General features: G+C 34.1%; 1 long non-coding RNA gene across 2 annotated transcripts; it reads left to right on the top strand.

The window, feature by feature from the left end:
* Window positions 1–635: 635 nt before the first annotated feature.
* LOC118479799 lies at window positions 636–2,918 on the top strand. 2 transcript variants are annotated; one of them, XR_004860854.1, is made up of 3 exons: window positions 636–1,008; window positions 2,060–2,118; window positions 2,750–2,918. It is a non-coding gene; the product is annotated as an uncharacterized LOC118479799 (long non-coding RNA). The 2 variants fall into 2 exon arrangements; XR_004860853.1 differs by lacking the exon at window positions 2,060–2,118 and having other exon boundaries at window positions 637–1,008.
* The last annotated feature ends 5,393 nt before the right edge of the window (window positions 2,919–8,311 follow it).

Genomic DNA, 8,311 nt, shown 5'->3' with positions numbered 1-8,311 from the left:
AGTCTTTTCGAGTCATAGAATCTTTAGTCCAAGTAACTGTGAACCTTGCTTTGTTTGTGTGGTGAAATTTCTGTTCTTTCTGTGTTTACTTATATTCTGATTTATATGAGTATCTCTGTGATTAAATATCTGTGGTAGATGTTAGTATCAATAATTACTCCGTTATCCATTTATTTTTTTCGTATGGTTTTGTACATATGGTGGAAGGACTGTTAGGGCATGGTTGTAAGGTAATTGACAATTATGGTCATGAACATAATTATGAATTATAGGTACAAATGTGCACTTTTGGGATTCCAATCATATATATCAGCGTATCTGTCATGAAGCCCTCATTTTTATACTACCATATTTATTGATTCGTATTCTGATATGCAAATTTCGATGACGAAATTTCTTTTAAGGGGGTAATAGTTGTAATAACCGAAAATAATAATAATAATAATAATAATAATAATAATAATAATAATAATAATAATAATAATAATAATAATATACTTCTATAATTGTGAAGCCTTGCAAGTGGAAAAGAAAGAAAGGTATAGATAACCCTATGTCAGATAAATTGCATAATAGATTGAATTGAATGGATGAGAATTTCTTTGTATAAAATATTTGTAAACATGAATTATTCACTTCTGCAAACTTTTACAACTTGCATATACATAGAGCTTTCTTCCCCTCTATAAATTGAAGAATGATCATCCATTTACCTCCATCCCATCTTGCATGATTAGTTCCTTTCTAAACTATTCCATCCTTATTTTGTTTTAGTGAAGAAAACCCGGTTCCGGTAACCGTAACCAAAACCGAACACCATACCGACACCACTTTTCATTCACCATTATGCCTGCTAAACCACTCAACTATCTCTACTAAACCACTCGAAGCTTTAACCACAGAAAACATACTACCCGAAACCATTTCCGGTGAAGAAATACTAATTCCGGCGATACTTACGTATTTTCCGACGACGTCTTTCGTAACCGAAACATGTTTTTGACCAAGGTAACCATAAACTAAATCTTTATTTTTGATACTTTTAGGTTAATCTATATTGAAAATGGAATCTAGAATTTATTACGTAAATGTTAGTTTTCTATAAAAGATGATGAAGAAGAAGATAAATCGGTGAACTGAGTAAATAAATAAATAATGAAGCTGTTTGTTCACAAGGGCTCTTGTAGCCCAGTTGGTTCGGCAGCTGGTTTACAACCCAGAGGTCTCAAGTTCGAATCTTGCTGGAGACATATATTTTTACCAGATTCTGATATAATGCACCAAATCTGATGCAATATCCGATTTTCTGATGAGATATGATGAAATATCAGATTTTCTGATGAAACATCAGAATTTCTGTAAAATGCACCAGAATTCTTATATAAAACATCAGAAATCGTAAATTAAGCATAAATAACTAAGTGGTCCACTAGTTAAGGCTCTAACTTATAACCTAGAGGTCTTGAGTTCAAATCTTGTAAGAGACATTCTTTTTAATACACCAGAATTATATTTAAACGCATCAGAATTCTAGTTAAACCCATCAGATTTCAAAATATTCATCAGAAAGTGGTGTAGTCTAGTTGGATAAGTCTTGCGACTTAGAAACTAGAGGTCTTGGGTTCAAAGCTTGCTAGTGACATTATATTTTGCTCTCAGATTTTATGTTTTATGAATCATATTTTAATTAATGACATCAGATTACTTGTTTAAATAACCAGATTTTATAAGATTAATATTAATGATAAAGTGGCTTACTGGTTAAAACCTTTTTCTTACAACCTTTAAGTCACAAGTTCAAATCTTGCAACTAACATTGATTTTTAATTTACTTCTATTTTATTTAAACATATATTAAATTATTTTACAACTAAAAACAACTTTATTTTCTTTAATAAAGAGAATGAATACAGGTACCTATTCTTTAATCTAAGCAAATCTAATTCATGATTACTTAAGACAAACTTGAGGTTTTAAACTAGACATAAATTAAACAAACAAATTACATATATACTTTTTATACGGGCACAACCTTATAAAATATATGGACACGATGTAGGTTTATACGAACACGCTTGACAAGTTTATATATATTTAAGATAACAATCAAGAAACAAGGTACGGATCCTTAACCCTCTCCCTTTGTTATCTGGTTCGGTTACTATAAAGCCTTATTTATAATATATGTATGTATATATATATCTCGAAAACTCTAACGTCTTTGAGCCTCGATTCAACTGACCGTCCGTTCATTTCTTACTCCGATTAGAATTATTATTCAACTTAACAACATGCGATAAGTTTATGATTATATTGTGCTCATTATCGCATGTTCCGATACTTATATATCTGTTAATGTTAGTATTATATTTATTTCTGATTATATGAGATCTGCTACCCTAAGCTCTCCGGCTCCTCCCGTGACGGAGTTATCAGTTCACGGCGTCCTTAGGTACAAACGTGGTACATAGCGACTAGGTGGCATATGGATATATCCTAGGTATGTTTCTGGAGATGGATGTCGGGTAGGCCAACCCGCTCCATCTCATGTGACAGACTTTGTGGCTGTCACCTCTGTTTAGCTTTTGGGTACATCCGTATGATATGATTCAGTTCAGTTATATGTTATGCTTTGCCGTGTTGTACTTCTTGTCAGTGACATCATTTCAGTCATTTATTTGTTTGCTATTTGAGCCTATTATTCCGAACTAGGCATTTAGCTCATTCCGTATATCTCATTTCACTACAGGTTCACAGGTTATTTTGGGCGGGGTGAAGAGTGAGGAATAAACCCTAGGATGCTAACCAAAGATGTTTATCACTTTTATAAAATAAATATGTACTTTGGGCCTTAGGGCTATGAACCGTATTTTGAAATGTAAGCCTAACTTTAATTAATGGAATTATGACTTATGTTCTGATCCATTGTTATAGTGACACATCAACCCATCCGGGTTGGGGTGTTACACTAGGTACCAAATCCATAATTTTGGTCAACTATAGGGACCATCTGTGTACTTTACTCTATATTATATGTGTTAAGAAACTTTATTTGTAAGTATTGAAGAAAATAAGATTCAACTTGATCTATGAAGAAGATAACAGTCCTGAAGATCACAACAAGAAAAAGAAGATCGGATATGACAACTGAAAGCTGCAACATCTACTTCAAACAATCATAAGTTGATCAAGAGCTGAAGAAGATTATCAGAGAAGGTCCTTCTGATGGATCTGATGATATTTCTGATGAAATATCATCAGTTTTTGACGATTCTGATCATCAGATGTTTTGATGATTTGTTCACTAGAATTTCTGATGAAGTGGTTTATCAGAAATTCTGATGAATACCCCACTTGTCTAAAAATCAGCTCTATCCTGCCACAATAACCGAAGCAACTTGACATTATTGGATATCATGATGATAAAGGCAACTTGACTGTTGGATTCAATGAATATGTCAAATAGCTACTTGATGCAGGACTTATACATGAATAAACAAATGTTTATTCATGTATTCAGCCGTCTATAAATAGAAGGCTCATCAAGCAGAGAACAATGAGTTAAGCTTAGCATTCAATACATACTACAAACTCCATTGTCCTTTCACCCTCAGAATTCAAGTATTCATTTGTAATAGATAATAATCTTACAATCACCTTGTAAACCATTTTGTTTCAAAGTGATATAAACTTGAAAATTCTGTAGGTCTTGTTTCTTGAAAGTCTGATTTCCATTTCCGCACACTTTTTTCACATCTACTGAAATCACTTACAATATTACATGAAAAGAAGTTTTTAAGTCCAAACTGGGACCAACAATTGGTATCAGAGCAGATTGAATAAATCGTTTTCAAACGATCAATCGCTCATCTTCTTTTCTCTAAATATGGCCAGCTTTCAATCATGGAATAATATTTTTAACATTGGCTCTATGTCTAAACTTCCGACTTTGGTCAGAGAGGAATACCCCCAATGGAAAATCAGGATGGTCAATTTCCTTAATGGTCATGACCGAGCTCTGTTTCAATCCATTGCAAGGGGTCCACATATACCAATGACTGAAATACCAGCTATTCCAGCAACTGATCAATCACCTGCAATCCCTGCCTCCCGAGCTCCCAAAAGTGAAATACTTTGGAGCCCGGAAGACAAGGAAAGGGTGGCTGGGGATGAAAGGGCAAAGTCACTTTTAATAATGGCTATCCCTACTGACATATTTTCATAAGTTGATGCATGTGCATCAACTAAGGAAATATGGGATCAGTTGAAAAATCTTTGTATAGGAGGAGAAAGGATGAAAAGAAACAAAAGAACAAACAACGTTTCCTCATATGAGAGATTCAAAAGTTTATCAAATGAAAGATTAAATGAAACATATCAAAGATTTACAAAACTTTTGAATGAGCTAAAGAAATTTGGAATAACAAAATCAAATGAAGAAAGAAACATAAAATTTCTGGATGCCTTACCTAGAGAATGGAGAAGTCTAACCATGACTCTGTCCTCAACCTTAGAACTAGGTAATATGAGTCTTCATGACTTATATAGCATTCTAGTCCCCAGAGAAGAAGAAATATATGAAGAATCCATTCAAAGAGGGGGAACCTTAGCTCTAATCTCAAACTCACAAAGAACACCCACCAATGATCCACAATCATCAAACAGTCAAAATCTTGAAATTTCTGATACATCATCAGATTTTTCAGCTTTTGCTGAAGCAATTGCACTGCTCACTAAAACCTTGAGCAGAGATTGAGGGGAGGAGGCCAAAGATACCAGAAAAGTGACAGAGGGAGGATGGATGGAAGATCTAAGGAAGAAGGTAGATCTAAGGATAAGAGAAAGGCTGAAGTTGTGTGTTACAAGTGCAAGCAGAGGGGCCACTATGCATCAGAATGCAAGACCAAGAAACTGAAAGATGTTGCTTATTATGAGAAGAAGTTGGAAGAAGCAACAACAAGTTAGCTTGATTGCAGGGACAGATACATGGCTATCTGATGATTCTTCTGATGAAGAAGAAGAAGAAATGGCTAATTTTTGCCTTATGGCACTTTCTAATGAACTACCAGAAACTTCAGGACAGAAGGTAAATTTAGATAATCTTGATCTTGAACACAAGTTAAAAAAGCTCATGTCAGATTTTCTAAATCTGCAAGATAAGCAGAAATCAGATAGTAAAAAATCAGATGAGTTGCAAAGGACTATGAACAAAATCATTCTTGAAAACCAATTACTAATAGAAGAAAGTTTAGATCACAGAGCTAAAACTGAGTTCTATGAAAATGAAAGAAAAGATCTTTACAAGAAAATTAATGATAAGGAAATTAATGTAAGAGGTTTTCAGCAAGCTAAAGAATTCATAAATTTCATTGAGTCCACACAAAAGAACAAAGGAGAGGTTTAGGATACGTAAAAACAAAAGAAAGTAAACCTACTGTCTTTGTAAAAGCAACACATCAGATTTCTGATAAATTTTCATCAGAATCTGATTCTGAATCATGCAAATCAACATGTTCTGATTACTCTTTTGAAAAACCCAACTTTAAAGCAAAAAGGAGTGAATGCAAACAAAAATCTGTAAAAACTCCAGAAGCAGTTCACTCATTTTTTCAAAATTATCCACTCATTTTATCACAAGAAAGAATATCAGAAATCTCTGATAAAGAATCTTGTATGTGTGTTGACATACTGAAGCTTGTTTAACACCATCTCCAAAAGAAAAGTGAAAAATCTGTTTATGGCTCAGCATATAACAGATATTCTGATGAAAGGCCATCAAGAGAAAATAATCTGATTAAAACCTCATCAGAAAGAGTACCCAAGCAAGTCTGGGTACCCAAAACCCTCTAATTTTTTCATTTCAGGACCGTCATGTGCAGCAGACCTGGTACTGCGATTCTAGAAGCTCCAAGCACATGACTGGGGACAGGAGCTTACTCGGTAACTTTGTTTCAAAACTGGGTAAAATGGTAAATTTTGGAAATGGAGTAAAAGGGAGGATCATGGATATGGATGCATAAGGTATGGATGTTTGACCATAGAGAAAGTAGCCTATGTAGAAGGCTTAAAGTACAATCTGCTAAGTTGTGGTCAATTCTTTGATAAAGGTTTTCAGGTAACCTTCTTACCAGGAAAATGCTTGTTAATAGGTATGGATGATAATAAAATATATTTAAGTGGAAAAAGGATAAGACAATCAATTTACTACTTTGATTTCAAAGAAGAAAATGAACATCCAAAATTATGTTTATTTTCAAAAATTAACAAAGGTGGTAGCTGGTTGTGGCACAAGAGGTTAGCCCACTTAAATTTCAAAAACCTAAGCAAACTAGCAAGCAAAGGCCTGGTAAATGGATTACCTTTAATATCCTCAAAGAAGGATAAAATTTGTGAAGCTTGTGAGATGGGAAAATCTAAAAGAAGCTCACACAAATCACTTTCTGAGTCTTCTATAACACAAAATTTGGAACTTTTACATATGGATTTGTGTGGACCCATAAGTACAGAAAGCTCTTCTGGAAAGAAATACATACTTGTAATTGTAGATGATTTTTCCAGATACATATGGGTAGAATTCTTGAGAAAGAAAAGTGAAACTCCTGATCTGATCATTAATTTTATTAGAAAAATTGAAAATCTGTTACAATTAACAGTCAGAAGGATCAGATCAGACAATGGGATAGAATTTAAGAATTCAAAGATTGAGAGCTTTCTTGTGAGTAAAGGAATCTCTCATAATTTTTCTGCTCTTAGAACTCCTCAACAAAATGGGGTGGTTGAAAGAAGAAATAGAACCTTAGTGGAGCAGCCAGAACAATGCTTGCTGATGCTAAACTACCCACTCATTTTTGGGCAGAAGCAGTAGCAAATGCATGTTTTACCCAAAACAGATCCATAATCAACAAAAGGCTCAACAAAACACCTTACAACATTATTAATGGAAGAATTCCAAGTGTAAAATTTTTACATACATTTGGTTGTAGATGTTTTGTTTTCAATGATTTTGAAAGCCTTGAGAAATTTGACAAAAAAACAGAAAAAAAGTATTTTCTTGGTTATTCTTTGTCCTCAAACCTTATAGAATTTTTATTCTAAACACAAGGACAATCAGAGAAAGTCTATATGTGTCTTTTGATGACTCATCAGAAACAGAGGTTTCTGATGAATACATGAAAGAAATAAACTTTTCTGACAAACAAGAAAATTATGAACATCTCTTTGAAAGGATAACTAAAGATTTCTTAGAACATGATACATCTCTTACAAATAAATCAATAGATAATTCATGTACTAACCCTGCAGAACAAATGGACAGTGCATCAGAAATCTTGAATCAGAACAATGAAAATATGTCTGATTGTTGGTGCATATTTGTGACAACAGCTTAGATTTGGTCTTTGGATATCTTGTAATTAGTAAAACGATAAACAATTAGCGGGTTTAGCTTTGTAATAGTTAATTAAGAGTGATTGGGCCAAACCAAACCCACATATGGGGGAGGGTTTGCAAAATGGGCCTTGCCCATGACCTAGCCCATATGCAAAGCTTTGTCCTATATAAACAAAGCTTAGCATTAGGGTTTAGGTTAATCATCTAATCACCTTAATCACTTTGGAGAGAATTCATGAAAGACAAAGGCTTGGACGAATTAGAGATCTTGATTGATTGTAATCGTTTGAAGATAATCAATAAAGATCGGGTTTATAGAGATTTCTGTTTCTACTCGTTTTCTGTGAAATCTGATCTAGGGGATTCCGCACTCTAGGTTAGATCGACGATTCTGTTATGATCCGCACGGATTAGGGGACCTACAGTTGGTATCAGAGCATTAGGCTCTTGATTGGCTTGGTTCAAAATCGTTTCTACAGAAATCTGGGTTTTTGGACATTTCTGGAGGCTGTGTTCGTGTTCTGCTACTGATTTCGGATTAGCTGCAAGGATTTCGGATAAAATAACATCAATTCGGTTAGAAATACTGCTTTTTGGATCCATTTCGGATAAGAATACTGCATTTCGGATCCATTTCGGATAAATACACTGCATTTTGGATAAAACAGTTGAATTTCGGGCCAGATTAAGTTGCATTTCGGATCAATCAAAAGGATTACGGATCATTTCGGTTTAAGGGGTGTTCATTTCGGATCATTAAGTCTCATTTCGGATCAAATTATTCCATTTCGGACCAGAAAGTGTTTATTACGGACCATTTCTGACCATTTCGAATAACCAGTTCGGATTTAGGGCCATTTCGGACAATTTCGGAAGGGGTGGAATTTTTCTTGGCTTGCGTAAGAAAAATTTCACTGTTTCA

Source organism: Helianthus annuus, chromosome 6, assembly GCF_002127325.2.
Source record: "Helianthus annuus cultivar XRQ/B chromosome 6, HanXRQr2.0-SUNRISE, whole genome shotgun sequence".
Classification (NCBI taxonomy): Eukaryota; Viridiplantae; Streptophyta; class Magnoliopsida; order Asterales; family Asteraceae; genus Helianthus; species Helianthus annuus.
This window is presented reverse-complemented; position numbering and strand designations above follow the sequence as displayed.